Consider the following 19,816-nt stretch of genomic DNA (forward strand, 5'->3'; position numbering starts at 1 on the left):
CTGGGACATCTGTCTTCTGTCCCCAGGGCTCCAGAGTCTGAGGCTTCGGCCTTGGACTGGATGTACCTCATAAGCTTCCACCTTTGGATGTCAATTTAATTATATAATGGGGTTTTGCTGGGTCTCCAGATTGTAAACAGCAGATGATGGAATTTCTCAGCCTCCAGAATTGTGTGAGTGAATTTCTAATAATAAATATTGTTTTACACACACACACACACACACACACACACAGGATCTGAAACTTAGAAGTGTAGGACTTTGAATTTCAAGCTTCAGTGGCTTCATGATAAATTTACATTTCCTGCAAACTTATTTTTCTTTTCATCAACTACTGAGATTGCTCTCATTTGAATCATCAAATACTTGTTAGTTCTATCAGAGAGGGTGCATTTGAAAACTTGCTTGGATGAATTTGTGATTTTTTATTCAAAATGCCTATCCCACAGGGCTTCAAAGATGTTGATTCTTTGGCATCTAGAATCCAGTACAAATAATACAGCTTGACAACCATTTGAGTCTCATTCCTTGCTAAGTAACCTTTTTCTTCCTCATCCAAAAATCTTCCCCAAGATGTTAGTTCTGTGTATGTTTGTTTTTCTGAAATTCAGGGAAGATGACCTCAGTGTGCTACTGGTTATATATCTTCTGCCTGACAGTTGATGGCTTCTTACCATATAAAAATTTGTATGGGTTTCCAGTCTTTCTTCTCTTTCCCATTGATTACATCCCATCCACTTTTTGAAAGTCAGGAAATGATATGAGGGATTGTAAAATTTATGTATAATAAGTTTATAGATACAAAATTATGTACCTAGGTTCATTAAAATATGTCATGAAAATATGAAAGAACATGACTAAAACAATCATGATTATCTTTGGGAAGATTTGGTGTGACTGAGAGTAAAGAGAAACATTCACTTTTGAAACTAGTCTTTTGAAAAACTAGTTGTCATATAGCTGACATAGAGAATACCGAACATATTTAAATTGGACAGTTAGAAAACTTTTCACATAGGTAAACAACTATGAAATCATCACCACAAACAAGATAGTAAATATATCGGTTACTTCTAAAAGTTTCCTCTGAACTCTTTATAGTACTTCCCTCTATTTCCTTCTACCCATTTCCATCCTAAGATTATTACTCATCTTTCTGTCAATATCAGTTAGTCTGTATTTTCTAGAATTTTCACAGAAATAGAATCATAGCATATCTATTCTTTGGCTTCTTTAGTTCAGTCTCTCAGTCATGTCCGACTCTTTGTGACCCCATGAATTGCAGCATGCCAGGCCTCCCTGTCCATCACCAACTCCCGGAGTTCACTCAGGCTTCTTACACACCACTTTATTATTTTGTGATTCACCATATTACATTAATAGTTAATAATTATTTAGTTACTCTGCTGAGATTTTGATTAGTATTGCCTTTAACACACATATAGAATAATGTTAGCTTCATAAAATAAGTTGGAGAGTGTTTTCTTCTCTTTACATTTCTAGAAGAATTTTTTTGGAATTGCCATTATTTATTTATTTTTTTAACGCTTGATTGAACTTTCCAGTAAAACCATCTGGTCCTGAATCTTACTTTCTTTTCTTTCTTTCTTTTTTTTTTTTTTTAGTAATTTGTAAAGAATTGAAGCATGGTTAACTTACCATGGGTTTTTCCTTTTGAAACATTTTAAATTACAACTTCAATTAGTTTGCACACTGATTATTCAAAATATTTATTTCTTATTGATATTGCTTTGGTGGTTTGTTTCCTTCAAGAAATTTGTCCATTTGATTTGTATTTTCATATTTATTGTCATAAAATTATTATAATACTTCTCTATTAACTTTTAATTTCTGCAGAATTTGCAGTGATCTCACTCTTATAATTTTTGCCATTGATAATTCAGTCTTCTCTCTCTCTTTTTCTGATTCCTTTGACTCGAGCATTATAAATTATATTGATTTCTTAAAAAAATCATTTTGCTTTCATTTTTTTCCCATTGCTAGTCAGTTTTCCATGTCATTGATTTTTCTATTTATTTTCTTTCTTCTTCTTCCTTGAGCTTAATAACCTCTTTTTCATATTTCTTAAGGTTAACGCTGAGGTAATTGGTTTGGTACTTTTCTTAGTTTCTAATATAGATGGCTAATGTAAATAAATTTTTCCTCTAGCTATTATTACTTTTGATATGTCATGCTTTCATTTACATTCAGTTCAAACTTCTTTTAGTTCCCTTTTTGATTAACTTTATCATCCATGGATTAGGCATAAATGTGCTGCTTAGTTTCTAATATTTGTAAATTTTCTAGAGATCTTTTTTGTACTAATTTCAAGTTTAATCACACTGTGGCCAGAGAACATACTTAGTATTATTTGAATCCTTTCAGATTTATTGAGATTCTCTTTGCTGTCTAAAATAGAGTCTAATTTCCTCTTAATTATATAGGCTGCTGTTGTTGTTCAGTCACTCAGTAGTGTCTGACTTTTTGCAACCCCAAGGACTGCAGCATTCCAGGCTTCCCTATCCTTTACTCTCTTCTGGAGTTTGCTCAAACTCTTGTTCATTGAGTTGATGATGCCATCCAACCATCTCATCCTATGTCACCCTCTTCTCCTCTTGCCTTCAACTTTTCCCAGCATCAGGGTCTATTTCAGTGAGTCAGCTCTTCACATCAGGTGGCCAAAGGATTGGAGCTTCAGCTTCACCATCAGTCCTTCCAATGAATATTCAGGGTTGATTCCCTTTATGATTGACTGGTTTAATTTCCATGCTGTCCAAGGGATTCTTAAGAGTCTTCTCCAGCACCACAGTTCGAAAGCATCAATTCTTTGGTGCTCAACCTTCTCTATGGCCCAACTCTCACATCCATACATGACTATTGGAAAAAACAAATTTGACTATATGGACATTTGTTGGTAAAGTGATGTCTCTGCTTTTAATGATGTCACTGCCTAGGTTTGCATAGCTTCTCTTCCAAGGAGCAAGTGTCTTTTAATGTCATGGCTACAGTCATCATCTGCAGTGATTTTGGAGCTCAAGAAAATAAAGTCTGTCATTCATTCCATTGTTTTCCCATCTATTTGCCATGAAGTGATGGGACCAGATGCCATGATCTTAATTTTTTTACTGGTGAGTTTTAAGCCAGTTTTTTCACTTTCCTCTTTCATCTGTTTCAAGAGACTCTTTAGTTCTTCTTCACTTTCTGCCATTAGGGTGTTGTCATCTACATATCTGAGGTTATTGATATTTCTTCTGGAAATCTTGATTCCATCTTGTGATTAAACCAGCCCAGCATTTCATATGATGTACTCTGCATATAAGTTAAGCAGAGTGACAATATACAGCCTTGACATATTCCTTTTCTAATTGGGAAACAGTCTGTTGTTCCATGTCCAGTTCTAACTCTTGTTTCTTGACCTGGATACAGGTTTCTCAAGAGGCAGGCCAGGTAGTTTGGTATTCCCATCTCAGAATTTTTCAGTTTGTTGTGATCCACACAAAGGCTTTAGCATAGTCAATGAATCAGAAGTTGTTTTCCTGGAATCGCTTTGCTTTCTCCATGATCCAGTGGATGTTGGAAATGATCTCTGGTTTCTCTGTCTTTACTAAATCCAGCTTGTTATATAGGTTAGCCCATGCAATATGAGAGTGAGATACATAAAGATATGGAGATTGGGATGTGTGTTGGCTGTCATAATTGTCTGTTTTATATTAGTCTATGTGCAACTGGAGACTCAAAATGGTCACATGGAACTTCCCTCGTATTCAGGTTGCTATAATAAAAACATAAACCAATTAGTGAACACATGAATTATAGATTGTAATAAGTACTACAAAGAACCTAATTGGAATGAAGGAATAAAACATAAAGGAGCTGATTGGCACTGATTTCACTCGGGGTAACTGGGAACAGACTGCCAATAGAGGGCAACTGACTCATAAGGATAGAATGAATCATTCCAATAGTTGAGGAAAGAGGAATACCAGCAAAGGGAAATATCTTGGCATTGCTGAGACAGAATACAGTCAATACTTAGGTGTAAATCCCACACATATATAATATCTGCATGTGGGAAACTGTGAAAGACTAATGAATGAAAGACAGGAAATCTTTTAAAAAATGAAAAATAATCTGTGTTCATCGGATGAAAGACTTCATATTTTTACAATATCACTTCTTCCTGATTTGATCCATAACTCCAGTGAAATCCGAAACAAAATCTTAGATAATTTTATAGATATTAACCAACTGATTCTAAAATTTATATGGAAATAGAAAAGATCTAGCATAGCCCACACAATACTGAAGAAAAACAAAGGTGAAGACATAATATCTGATTTTAAGTATTACTATGAAACTACATTAATCAAGACATCTGGAAGTAGTGAAAGAATATACATATAAGTCAATGGAACAAAATTGAATGACCAGAATAGACTCCCACGAATATTAGCTTTAGAGAACAGTTTGTCACTCTTATAAAGCTAAACCTCAATTAACATATGACCCCAAAGTCATACTCTTAGGTGTTAATCTGACTGATTTTAAACATATTTCCATGGAAAAACTTGCACATAGATGTTTATATCACATTTATTCACAATCACCAAAAACTAGAACCAATCAAGTTGTTCGTTACTCGCTGAATGAATGAATGAACTGTGGTACATTAAAGTACAAAATGCTATTTGACAATCAAAAGGAACAACTATAATTCCACACAGCAACAAGGATGCATCTTAAAAGCATATTTCTAAGTACAGAATCAAGACTGAGATTGCTCAAATCTGTCTGATTCCATTGACATGACAGTTTGAAAGAGGCAGAACTGTAAAAGGTGAAAAACAAATCACTAGTTACCTGGAGTTTTGAAAAGAGGAAGGGTTGTTTGGTGAAGCACAGGGAATTTTTAGGACGCTGAAACTATTCTGTATGATACTTTTTGGTATGTGACACTATTTGCTTTTCAAAACTATCACTTTATAGCAAAAGTGAAACTTAAAGTCTCTAAATTAAAAATAAAATCCACTAGGAGGGTGGGGGATTTCTAGATTGATTTCAGACTGTGGTAAAAATATCTGTCCTACAAATATATTACACAACCACATGAAGGTGATGAAAAGAGGGATGCTGACCTCAGTTACTTTAAAAATGACTGGAAGCTGCAAGTCTAATGACAAAAGGAACTGTATATAAGCACTGCAGTCTAGTGAGTAAAGTCATATCTCATGAGGGTGTGAGTTAATTTTGAAACTGCTTTACATGTATATGGAGTTGATCACATTAAATTGATGGTGTCTGTTGGGAACCATTCATGTATGTGTATGCATCTGTGCATGTGTTTACACATGAAGTGAACATATTGAATACATATATATGTGAAATGTGTATGCATATAGACTGAAAATGTAGATTTTTGTCAATATATAAATAAGAGAATTTGTCTTAACTGAGTTTCAAATTTTTTGCATCATAGCTCTTCTGAATTTTACAGTAAAAGTGGATCATTAATCTATAGTATTTCTTTGCTGAGATTGATACTCATATTCTTGTTTAATAGCTGTGGTGATACGTTTTGTGTTGTTATACGCTGAGAACACTATGATACATTCAGCAATGGAGTTATTTTCCACAGGCTGGTAATTAGGTTTAGTGACAGGCTATACAACAGAGTGAATCTTTAAACAAATAATAAAATCACAATATGTTAATTACAAACAATTTTTTGGAATATTTGCTTCTTATTATATTATTGCTACAGGTTTGAGATTTTGAGACTTTATTTCTTCCATAGGTTTTAGGTCCTTAGCAAAATTGAGAAGCAAATACAGAGATTTTCCCTATATCCCTTGCCCTAGACACATGCTTATCAACATTCTCCACCAGAGTGATTTGTTACAAATCATTTATTACAACTAATGAACATACATTTTCACAGCAGAAGCATTCAAAGTCAACGGTTTACCTCAGAGTTGCGTTTTGGTGATATACGTTTTATGGGTTTGGGCAAATGTATAATGACATGTGTCCATCATTATAGTATCATGCAGATTTTTTTTTTTTTTGTACTGCCTTAAAGTTCTTCTGTGCTCCACATATTCCAACATGCCAGATCTTATTTCACTTTGTGTTGCAGACTTTGTAGAAACTAAATTAAACTTTAATATGAGAATCTCCTAAGAACTTCTCTTTCACTTAATTGAAGCCAAATTTACTTAAAGAACTTTCTGGATGTGGTCAATACCTGAGGAATCAGCTGCCTCAAATCCAACAAGATTTATATAAAGAGTAAGAAAAGGGTGGACTCCAGGAGTTGGTGATGGACAGGAGGCCTAGCGTGTTGCGGTTCATGGGGTTGCAAAGAGTTGGACACAACTGAGTGACTGAACTGAACTGAAGAAAAGAACAGCCTCTGATTGAGAATAATCTGATTTCACCTCAAGTCTGTACTGGTTTTGAACTTCTGGGGTCTGGATTTATGTTATTTGCAAACGTCTATGTCACCTCTCTCAATATGTATATTTTAGCTTTTATCTTAGGTTTCATATTGGCCCTAAGTCAATCTCAAAAGGAACACAGCATCTATTTGTTCATTGGCCTGAAATTTTAAGTCTTAGACTTGACTTAGAATATGGGATTTTTAGGAGCTCCAGCTCCCTGACTTTATGTTAGATTTTCCTCAATCTGTAAATGATAGTCTAAAATGGAAACACCTTTCTGTGATTGTGTAAAACAAACTGAAATCAGGGTACAGAAACTGGCTAGAATTTAATTGGTCTTAAAAAGAAAACAGGATGCTGACTCAAGTTTTATATTTATTCCCTTCATTTGTTAGACCCTACAATATTTCTTTTGTGAGGTCTTTGTTTGTACAGTGTAACTTCCACGGTTATTATCCAGCATAAATTATATACTTTGCTTATGCTTGAGATGCTAAACTGCTTTAAGTTGTCCTACAAAAATATCTATCTTAAATTATGTTTCCTAAGAGACTTGACCCTCTCCTTATTTGATTATACTTACTAAGTTTATGAAATATTTACTGTGCTTTAAGAACTGTTGTAGCTATTAGGAATAAAATAATGAAGAAGACATGATTTTTGCCTTACAGATTCTATCAATAGAAAAGACTGAATATTATACAAACAGGCATGTTAATTGTTATGACAGAAAATTTAATGATGTTGTGGGAGATCATTTTTACACAGTACTTTTTGAAATATTATTGTTAAAAAAGAGAGTTAAAATGAGATGCAGCAATTGAACAATAACTTTGATCATAGGTTAAGATGACTTTAAAACTCAGTTTGCAAAAGTCACATCAAATTGAATTCATTAGACAGAACTGGAAATTACAGGCTAAAAAGGAATATATGTATAATTTTATAATTAAAATTTTAAAGATTAAAATATCTGTGTGTGCATGAAAGTCACTCAGTCATGTCCAGCTCTTTGTGACCCCAGAGACTATAGCCTGCCAGGCTCCTCTGTCCATGGAATTCTCCAGGCAAGACTACTGGAATGGGTTGCCATGCCCATCTCCAGAGGATCTTCCCAAGCCAGGGATTGAACCTGGGTCTCCTGCATTGCAGGGAGATTCTTTACCATCTAAGCAACTTTTGAAAAATTATTGTTAAAAATGAGGGTTAAAATGACATGCAGCAAATGAATAATAACCTTGATCATCAGTTACGATAGCTTTTAAAATCAGTTTTCAAAGGTCAAGGCAAACTGAATTCATTAGACAGAACTGGAAATTCCAGGTAAAAAAGAAATATATGTATAATTTTGCAAATTGAATTTTAAAGATTAAAATACCTACATCAAATCAAATTTCAAGTGACTATCAAGATATTCTAGTTTCCTTAGTAACCTATATCTTATTATCCATATCTACAGCTGATATGTTGCTTCTGTATTTTACCTTCTTTCAACCTCTTGGAAGTAGTGTATGTCATTAAAATATTACATTTGTGTGAAATTGTAATTGAGTTTATTTTCCCTAAATTTATATGTATGAAACAGTAATTGTATTTATTTGGCATAATCTATCAAGGGATCACCCTCCCTTTGCACTGCTAACTTTTTGACTTAGACCATGCTCATCTTGGACTTCCTTGGTAGCTCAGCTGGTAAAGAATCTGCCTGCAATGCAGGAGACCTCAGTTCGATTCCTGGGTCAGGAAGATCCCTGGAGAAAGGATAGGGTAACCCACTGCATTATTCTTGGGCTTCCCTGGTGGCTCAGATGGTAAAGAATACACCTGAAATGTGGGAGACCTGGATTTGATCCCTGAGTTGGGAAGATCCCCTGGAGGGGGGGCATGTCAACCCACTCCAGTATTCTTGCCTAGAGAATCCCTATGGACAGAGGAGCCTGGCGGGCTACAGTCTCTGGGGTCACAAAGAGTTGGACATGACTGAGCAACTAAGCACAGCACAGCATGCTCATCTCATCAGAGCTACACCTTAAATAGAATTTATAAATATGTGAACTCATATATATCCTAAGCTCCAATTAAGTACTGTAAAATTAATAGCAAAAACAAGAGATTGAATTTTCATTGCACTGAACTTTGAGCTTCATTTTGGGTTGGGGATATGAGTAGACTCATGCAGATCATTAAACAATTGTGATAAGTGGTATGAAAGACAAGTAGAAGCTGCTATCAGAGTAGTAATGGAGATGTATAAATCAAATCTGAGTGTCATCAAAATTGTCTCTAGGTAAAAGAAATTGAATCCCAGACAACACAAGTGAGCAAGCATTGAGAGGAAGTGATTTGAGGGGAATTGGACAGGATGGGACAGTAACTTGCCCTTGAACCTAAAAGAATTTCAAAGAACTCAATATTTTTGCAGTAAACTAGCAAATGAAAAAAAATATAAAATTTTAGTCACTTCAGTGTACACTTGGTGCATTTATTTTAAGAACACAGGATTTTAAGAAAAAATGCTACATCCCTTAATTATATTTTCAATACCAATTTTACTGCTTTTTGAACAGAGAATTGGAGAGGTATGGGAATAGGATGAGACAAACCAGTTAGAAAACTTTTAAAATAGTTCAACTTTGAGATTAAGATATACACATTTCAATATATAACCAACAAGGATCAACTGCATAGCACAGGGAACTATATTTAATATCTTGCAATAACATATAATGGAAAAGAATTTGAAAAAGAATATCTATATCTGGATAACTTTGAGTATACCTGAAACTAGCACAACATTGTAAATCAACTACATTTCAATAAAAATTTAAAGATACAGTAGTTAAAAGATAGCATATTCAAAAGCAGAGACATTACTTTGCCAACAAAGTTTCGTCTAGTCAAGGCTATGGTTTTCCCTGTGGTCATGTGTGGATGTGAGAGTTGGACTGTGAAGAAGGCTGAGCGCCGAAGAATTAATGCTTTTGAATTGTGCTGTTGGAGAAGACTCTTGAGAGTCCCTTGGACTGCAAGGAGATCCAACCAGTCCATTTTGAATTGGATCAGCCCTGGGATTTCTTTGGAAGGAATGATGCTAAAGCTGAAACTCCAGTACTTTGGCCACCTCATGTGAAGAGTTGACTCATTGAAAAAGACTCTGATGCTGGGAGGGATTGGGGGCAGGAGGAGAAGAGGATGACAGGGGATGAGATGGCTGGATGGCATCACTGACTCGATGGACGTGAGTCTGGGTGAACTCCGGGAGTTGGTGATGGACAGGGAGGCCTAGCGTGCTGCGATTCATGATGTCGCAAAGAGTCGGACACGACTGAGTGACTGAACTGAACTGACTGAATAAGATGAGAAGAAGGAAACATTTACTAGAAATTCACTCAAGTGAGAATAAATGTGGGTGATGGAGAGAGTGGTTTCAAGAATTCTTTCCAGGTTTATGCTGTGAGCACTGGATGGCCATTGCTCATATGAGGAACACTGTGAAAGAAATATTTTTGAAGGGTGGCATTGAGGGTTTGGTTTTTCACTTGTTGTATTTGCATATTTATGAGACATCCAAGTGATAAGATGAGATAGATGTATGTTCTAGAGTTAAGATAATCTGGAAGTAAAATATGTGATCAATCTGCATATTTATGGTATTTAAAGCTAAAATAGTAGCAACTAACCTAAATAGAGGTACAGAATGAGAAGGAAAATGGCCTTATATGGGATCCCAGGTATTGAAAATTTGGCAATTTTTAAAACATCTAAGATAAGGAAAGTTGGCAATAAAGACTTCAAGAAACAGTCCAGATAGATGGGTAAAAAACTAGGACAGTTTCACATCTCTGATATCAGGTATAAAGTATATCCAAAGAGAATGATAAACAATGCTGAATGACACTAAAAAATTCAGATATTTTAAATTACATGATAACTTCCAATGGCCTATTAACATTCATGCCTTATCCCTGCCCCGTCCTGATTTCTTCTTGAACCTTATCCAAATTTCAAAACAAAGTGTATCTTTTTTCCATTTTTTTTGTTGTTTTGGGAAGGGATCTCCATTTTCTAAATCATTTATGCCTCTAGTTGTTGACTCATTAACTCAAAAATACATTACTCTTTTTCCTTAAGAAAAGAAATACATCTGTATTACTATATTTCAAAGATACTTATTTCAATACTTTTTTATTTGTTAACTGTTAAATCATCTAGTCCAATTTCTAGGCCTAATTTACTGGAATCATCCTATAATCTATTTTTGCTTGCTTTCAAAAGCTATTTTGATGCCTCATCCTCATTTCTCACTGATAATTTGACCTTTTTGTATTAAAATCTTATCATTTATACTTCATATAGATTTTGGCCCTAATCTCCTCTATGAATTTTTCCCACTTTTATTCCAAATGTATTTTATCTTTCAAAAATTTGCCAAATCTTTATTCCATTTATATCCACACTTAAGCTCTGCAAATATACACAGAAAATGTATTTAATTTTTTCTGTTGAGTACCTATTATTCCAAAAGTTTGGGGGAAATAACAGACACAGATTTATATGCCCAGTCTTCCTTCTTGAACTAGATTGGATTTTCCAAGCCATTGGATTTGTAATGTGGGCTCTCAAAGTGAGCTTATATACTGATGTTAATAGGAAAGAGCAAGTGAGCTCCTGAAGATGTAGGGGATGGGTATACATGGAAGTGGGTATTGATCAGGAAGGAAGTTATGTGTTTCACAACATAGCCAGAAAGAATTAGGCTTTTCTTTTGAGATTTTCAATCCCTTCACTCCTTAGGAAATTTCAGTTGCCTGGAGATTTGGATATTTCATATATATGTAAGCTTTGGGCATGGTGCAAGTGTAGGTAAATACTGTTAATGCTGCTGCTGCTGCTACTGCTGCTGCTAAGTCGCTTCAGTCGTGTTTGACTCTGTGCGACCCCACAGATGGCAGCCCACCAGGCTCCTCCATCCCTGGGATTCTCCAGGCAAGAACACTGGAGTGGGTTGTCATTTCCTTCTCCAATGCATGAAGGTGAAAGTGAGGTCGCTCAGTCCTGTTCGACTCTGAGCGACCCCATGGACTGCAGCCTACCGGGCTCCTCCATCCATGGGATTTTCCAGGCAAGAGTACTGGAGTGGGGTGCCATTGCCTTCTCCGAAATACTGTTAATAGGCTTCCAAAAAACATGGTTAATGATGATGGGCATTTGTTACCCTTATATTTAAACACAGTGATCCTTATATCCTGCTGTCTTGAAAGACATGATTTGTAACAATTACAAGACCCATAATCTATTGTGAAAATTGGTATTTCCAAATTGAACATCCTCTACAAATAAATTAGATTTTTTCTAAGTAAACTGCCCTAAATTAAAATTAATTTGCCATTTATAAACCAAATTACAAAATATCCCTGAGATCATTTAGCTCCAGCAAGACCTTACATTACACAGGAAAAATCTTCCAGAAACTTTGAAAATCCCTTATGTACTATTCCTCTAAATAATTTATTCAGTTCAGCTCAGTTTAATCACTTTGTTTAATCGCTCAGCCGTGTCTGACTCTTTGAGATTCCATGGACTGCAGCACTCCAGGCTTTTCTGTCCATCACCAACTCCCAGGGCTTGCTCAAACTTATGTCCATCAAGTCGGTGATGCCATCCAACCATCTCATCCTCTGTTGTCCCCTTCTCCTTTTGCCTTCAATCTTTCCCAGCATAAGGGTCTTTTCCAATGAGACAGTTCTTTGCATCAGGTGGCCAAAGTATTGGAGTTTTAGATTCAACATCAGTCCTTCCAATAAATATTCAGGACTGACTTCCTTTAAGATTGACTGGTTTGATCTTGCAGTCCAAAGGACTCTCAAGAGTCTTCTCCAACACTAGTTTAAAAGCATCAATTCTTCAGGGCTCAAGAGCCTTCTTTTTGGCCCAACTTTCTCATCCATACATGACTACTGGAAAAGACCTTTGTTGGCAAAGTAATGTCTCTGCTTTTTAATATGCTGTCTAGGTTGGTCATAGATTTTCTTCTGAGGAGTAACCGTCTTTTAATTTCATGGCTGCAATCACCATCTGCAGTGATTTTGGAGCCCAAAAAATAAAGTCTGTCACTCTTTCCATTGTTTCCCCATCTCATCTATTTGCCATGAAATGATGTGACCAGATGCCACTATCTTGGTTTTTTGAATGCTGAGTTTTAAGCCAGCTTTTTCACTTTCTGCTTGCACTTTCATCAAGAGGCTCTTTAGTTCCTCTTCACTTTCTGCCATAAGGATGGTGTCATGTGCGTATCTGAGGTTATTGATATTTCTCCCAGCAATCTTGATTCCAGCCTGTGCTTCATCCAGTCTGGCATTTTGCATGACGTACCCTGCATATAAGTTAAATAAGCAGGGTGGCATATACAGCCTTGACATACTCCTTTCCCAATTTGGAACAAGTCTGTTTTTCCATGTCCGGTTCTAACTGTTGTTTCTTGACCTGCATGCAGATTTCTCAGGAGGCAGGTAAGGTGGTCTGGTACTGCCATTTCTTGAATAATTTTCCACATTTTGTAAATAATTTTATACATCATTTATAAAAAAGCTAAATAAGACATATACTGTCACTGCTCCCTAAGGCACACTGGTGTTTACACTTCTTTATTTAGAAAAGTGCCTATTTATTCCCAACCTATCCTCTTGCCTCTAAACTAGTTTTGTATCCATGACAAAACAGTTCCCTGGATCTCAGGGTTTTTTTTAATTTTATTACATTTTGGTACATAATATTATCAATGATTTTTTTAAATCTCAGTAGTTATGTCCACTGAATACATTTTATTGACATGGTTTCATGACTTTTTTGCTCCCCTTAAAAGATTTCATGACATACCTTTTATGATTTACTTACATACCTTTTTATGAGACCCTGGAACTAATGCACTGATATTTTGTCTGCTAATATTCATTGAGATCTTCCTTTATTACATAATCTATTAATTTTCTTGGAATGCTATTGGACTTTATTGTCAAATTCAGAGTATCTTATTCCAAAGCTCTTTGAATAAGAACATTACCTTAATCATCCATAGTGATTTGCAGATTATAGGAAAACATCTTCCTTCTAATGTGTACCAACCAAATGTTTATTTTAAGGACTAATTTTTTTCTTACTTCTTACTCAGAGCTGGACATGTACAAAATGCTTACAATATTATTTTACTGAATATTCAATATCTTTCATAGGTCCCATGCAAGGTATTTTCTTTTTTGCCTATCCTGAAAGCAGGAAAACCCCATCAAGAATTGATGGAGACAAAAAAAGGGGGGGCTATTTGGCATATCCTTAGCCTCCTAGTCACTATTCAACTCACATGGGTGGCATGTCAGATATCAGCAGAAATGTAGTCAGTCTCACAATATCAAACACAAGCATAAATTTTGTATTATAATGCGTATTGCAAACCTACAGAGTAAGCAAAAAACAGTGGCACACAATTCACTTCACACAATGTCCTTGATTCTCAAAAACAAAGCTAAAGTATTTTTATCATGCACTTAAAAGAAACAGAATAAAGGACACCTGCATTTGGATGTTTGTTATACTCTTTTCTTCATATCTACATCTGAGAGAGGCAGGTTCATATACATAGTTCCTGGGTCAACTTCCATTGTTTTCACTGGTTGACTACATCTATAGCTATATGTTTATTTATCTAACTATTTCTTATTCCTGACCTTCACTTTATCTGATACTCTGCAAAAGGGATTACACAACATGGCTTCAGTTCAGTTCAGTTCAGTCGCTCAGTCCTGTCCGACTCTTCACGACCCCATGAATCACAGCACGCCAGGCCTCCCTGTCCATCACCAACTCCAGGAGTTCACCCAGACTCACGTCCATAGAGTCAGTGATGCCATCCAGCCATCTCATCCTCTGTCGTCCCGTTCTCCTCCTGCCCCCAATCCCTCCCAGCATCAGAGTCTTTTCCAATGAGTCAACTCTTCGCATCAGGTGGCCAAAGTACTGGAGTTTCAGCTTCAGCATCATTCCCTCCAAAGAAATCCCAGGGCTGATCTCCTTCAGAATGAACTGGTTGGATCTCCTTGCAGTCCAAGGGACTCTCAAGAGTCTTCTCCAACACCACAGTTCAAAAGCATCAGTTCTTCAGCATTCAGCCTTCTTCACAGTCCAACTCTCACATCCATACATGACCACAGGAAAAACCATGGCCTTGACTAGACAAACCTTTATTGGCAAAGTAATGTCTCTGCTTTTGAATATGCTATCTAGGTTGGTCATAACTTTTCTTCCAAGGAGTAAGCGTCTTTTAATTTCATGGCTGCAGTCACCATCTGAAGTGATTTTGGAGACCCCAAAAATTAAGTCTGATACTGTTTCCACTGTTTCCCCATCTATTTCCCATGAAGTGATGGGACCGGATGCCATGATCTTCGTTTTCTGAATGTTGAGCTTTAAGCCAACTTTTTCACTCTTCTCTTTCACTTTCATCAAGAGGCTTTTTAGTTCTTCTTCACTTTCTGCCATAAGGGTGGTGTCATCTGCATATCTGAGGTTATTGATATTTCTCCCGGCAATCTTGATTCCAGCTTGTGCTTCTTCCAGCCCAGCATGTCTCATGATGTACTCTGCACATAAGTTAAATAAGCAGGGTGACAATATACAGCCTTGACCGTACTCCTTTTCCTATTTGGAACCAGTCTGTTGTTCCATGTCCAGTTCTAACTGTTGCTTCCTGACCTGCATACAGATTTCTCAAGAGGCAGGTCAGGTGGTCTGGTATTCCCATCTCTTTCAGAATTATCTACAGTTTATTGTGATCCACACAGTCAAAGGCTTTGGCGTAGTCAATAAAGCAGAAATAGATGTTTTTCTGGAACTCCCTTTATTTTTCCATGATCCAGCGGATGTTGGCAACTGGATCTCTGGTTCCTCTGCCTTTTCTAAAACAAGCTTGAACATCAGGAAGTTCACGGTTCACATATTGCTGATAAATCATTTTGGTTTCTTACTCCTCTAGCTTTCCCCACAAGCTCTGTCTTGCTTAAATCACACTGCCATAGGAACTGCTACACCACCACCTCTCCCACCTTCTTCCTGACCCCCCAAATTTTCTGGAATGGTAATTCACTTATAAAAAATGAAATAGGATAAAAACATCTGGCCATTTAAAAATTAATAGAATCCAGTAGGGTGACCCTAAGAGTCTGGGTCTTCACTAGAGGATGGGTGAAGAGGTTGCTTTCCATCAGCTCTGCAGTGTAGGTTACTCAGATGACAGCAAACAAGTCAGTAACAATCACCATTATGGAATGGCACTTCAAGCTCATGAATCTTCCAAACCAGTGGTTCCCAACCTTTCTGGCACCAGGGACCAGTTCCATGGAAGACAATCTTTTCACAGACCGGAAGTAGGGGATCATTTCAGAATGATTCAAGCACATTACATTTATTGCACACTTTATTTCTATTAGTATTACATCAGCTCCACCTCAGAGCATCAGGCTTGAGGACCCCTGTTCTAAACAATAAAAATCCTTCCCAGATTTTGGTTGCAGTTTAGCTTCAAACAGAGAATCATTGTTAAAGGTTACCGTATGCTTTTACGTCTTCTTCAGTATTTAAGGATATTTTGGGATGCTGAGAAATGATATTCAAGCAGAAAATTGAGTGGGTGATTTTTGACATAGAACTTGGATGACACCTAAAATGTCAACCAGGCAGAGACGCAAGAAAAGTGAGAACATTTCAGGCAAAAAAAAAAAAAAGACACTGTGAGCAGAGGAGGAAAAAAACCAAGTAGTATTAGGAAGACTAAAAGAATGTCTGACTGCAGTGTAACTATATATGGGAGACAAACGGAAAATAAGGATAAAAACATTGCTGCCATGTCACAATGTATATTATAGAGATTGTGTGTGTCTGTGTGTGTGTGAGTAATAAGAAGCCATTAAAGACTTAGGGAACAAGTGTCATGATCAGAGATGGGCTTTTGAAATCCAAATCTGACAACTGTCTTATGATGACTGGGCTAGGTAGAGGCTGGAAACAGTTCATATGGTAAAATATTGGGGTTGCTAAAAGGCTATGAGGTATAAAAAAGGATAATGTTTTGGAGAAAAAACATAGTCAATTGATACTTTATTTCCCATAGATCTTTTTGCCCTGTGAGTTTTCACCTATTGAATAAATGCCATGCACTGCTTCAGAGGGCAGACAGGTACTGCCTAGTTAGAACGAAGGAATCACTGCTCAACTCTGTGTTTCAAACAGAAATAAATTTCTGATCCAGTTTAGATTTATTAGTGCTTTTGTTCATTTTCTCTGGGAATTGATTGGGCAGTTAGTCTGCAAAACATATTTTAGGTTTATATGCTCATCAGATTTTCTAAGGGTTTGTGTCTACCAGACATACTTTAGCAATTGTAACCCCATGTATCTTTTCAAGAAGGCTGTGATATTTCTCTTGTTTTTCTACTCCAAATCTGACATTTTCTTTTAAAGGAAGTTTGTATTGGCTCACTCTTACCTTGTTATTCAGAAACAGAGCTTCTGAGAGCTCTGCTCCCCAGAGAGCAATAGATCAATGTGGAAGCTCACATTTGTTTGAATGTATGTCAGGTAATCATACTACAGCCTCCAACTATTGACTGAGCAAAGAGAAAGCAAAATATCCTGATATTTTCCATTGGAATCACACATCCTCAGGATATTTTTGCAATACAATGAAAGTGTGTGTCTTTCACTTGTTTTCAAAAATCAACTTGTTAATCTATGACCCGTAAAAATGAATCATGGTTTGGATGGTCATTGTGCTTGTTAGGCTTTCTTTAGCATTTGCTGCTTTATTTCTATGTTGTAATTTTCCCACAAGATGTTGCTCATCTCTATGCTGCCAGCTTCTCTAAATATGCTTTACTTAAATATTTTGATATATACTAACACTACTGTGTTCATGTTTACATATACCCAAAATGGAAAACTAAAGATGACTAATAATAGACTATACAAAACAGAGCAGAATTAATAAAACATGAGATTTTGTACTCTTTTGGATTCCCAAGGCCAAGTTTAAAGGCTCAATTATCAGCCTGTTGATTTTTCTTTGATATGAGATAATCATTAATAATATTTAACTAATACTTGACTAATGCCTTGTAACTTTTTAAAACACTTTCATATGCACTGTTGTATCCTCATGATAGCCCTTTGTAGTATATTCTGTTTGTTTTCCCCTCCACTTATTGAAACCCCAGTGAGATTAGGTTACTTTTCCCTGTTTATAATTAAAAATGAGGGACTGGAACATTTCCTTCTCTCTCTAGCTGTGTGTGAACTCGTTCCCTGAGAGGCAACATCAGGTTGCATCTGGACCTCAGAGTATCTCATCCTTGACCTTCCCACACCTTTCTCCCATCAGCTGCCTCACAATCACATCTCCTGGTCACACAGGGGCTGGTCAGGTGGGTAGCCAGAAAGAAGAAACATCTCCTTGCACATTTAAAAAAAAATCACAGGGAATCAGGAACATCATCTTCATGCACAGCATCCTGTCTGCTTATTTGTTACAGGAGTGAAAGCATCTCTTCAGCTTTTATGCAAAATGAAAGGATCATTATGAACACCAATTTAAATTAGAGTAGGCAGAGTAAATCTGCAAAAGACCAAAAAAAAATTAATCACCTGTGGCAACTGTCATTTGAAGTTATCCTTCCCTCATTCCACTCCAGCTCATCCACATGAACACAAAGAGAGATCATTTTGTTTACTGGTATCAAACTGCAGAAATTGGCTTGCCTTAGGCATCTCTCTAGCCCGGACTCCAAGCCGCCACAAATATCAATTTGGAATGCAGCTTCAGCACTGGTGGAAAAGCTGTCACCGGCAAGTCTAAAATACTGAGAGTGCTGAGCTACTGACATTGCTAAAGATGATCATGAAGACATTTATCCAGCCTCTCCTGCCCCCTCGTTGCCCAGCCCTTCAGAAGCTTATGTCAAGTGTGACAAGCTAGGTGATGAATGGGTAGGAAGTTGACAGGTGACGACAGGCGGCTGAGTAAGTGAAATTCTTCATCGTTAATTCTTGTGGTTTTACCTTTCTGACACAATGAACTGATATTAGAATGTGTGACTAAATAAACCACATTGAGAAAAGTCATTCACTAAAACACAGAGTCCAAGATGGGAAGCCATGCTCGCATTTCTGTCAAGCTTCTGGATTTTTGAGATAGGCTCCATAATCAAGTGTGCGTTATTTAGAGTTAAGTGAGATGATTAGCTATGCTGTTTTTCTTGGGAACATATATCCGGAGAACTTCACTTAAAATCATGAGTCAGAAAAATCCCTTTTCTCATAAATCTCTTCCAGACTAAAACAGAAGTGAGCTCATTGGAATTTTGATTCATGAGTAAAAGAGAAGGGTTTCATGGTGAGTGCTTTATTCTATTGATGCCCATGAAATGTGGGTGACTGCCTGACACATCCTAGTTCAAAGCAGTTAAAAATAATTTTAACTTTGTTTTGTTTCAAGAGGCTTAAGAGTTATTGGATTAAAAGAAATTGTACCAAAACAAGTAATTTTTTTAAACACAAGCCACTAAACAGCCTAGAGACAATGAACTTTAAGGCCCTAAGCAGGTCATTTAGTATAGAGCGGTGCCTTCTCTGGAGGTGCTTTCTTCTTATACATACACTGAGAAACAGATGCTATTATTAGCTCCTGAATTTCCTTAGAGGTCTTTATATATTTGCAGTTAGCAACTAATGGCAATGCATTTTTTGCCTTTACCTCTAGATCACAATCAGGATCATTGCAGACACAGGAAATGATAAGGTTGCAACCCCACTCTTTAAAGTGGGGAGGAAAATTTCATGATTCAAGTTCAAGAATATGAACTCCTATTCTTGGTAATATTTCATAGTCTTTTGAGACCCTAAGGAAAGTATATTTTTAAAGTTAGTAATAATGGAGTGGTGAGTAGAAGAAATTCCTATTGTTTTTTCTCCTTTTTAAACACAGGTTTATGATTGCAGGTATTTTTTATTTGAATATTTCCATTCTATTTGAAATGTATTTTTTCATTATTAATAGCGCCCTAGGAAAATCCACGTTTAACTCTTCTCTTTTTTCCTGATATGACACAGTGACTTAGTCACGTGCTGATTCTTTTTGCTCTAGGATATTTTACTTTTCTGTAATGTCTTAAATGTTTTACTACATTAATATTTATCAGCTCTCTACATTATATTCTCTTTTGTTACTATTTAAAATAAAATAATCTATCAAAGTAAATGGGTATAAGATCATTTCACAAGAATCTACTGCATTTTTATATACCATGACCAGTGAATTAGGAAATATCAGTTTT

This window comes from Bos indicus, chromosome 9, assembly GCF_029378745.1.
Source record: "Bos indicus isolate NIAB-ARS_2022 breed Sahiwal x Tharparkar chromosome 9, NIAB-ARS_B.indTharparkar_mat_pri_1.0, whole genome shotgun sequence".
Classification (NCBI taxonomy): Eukaryota; Metazoa; Chordata; class Mammalia; order Artiodactyla; family Bovidae; genus Bos; species Bos indicus.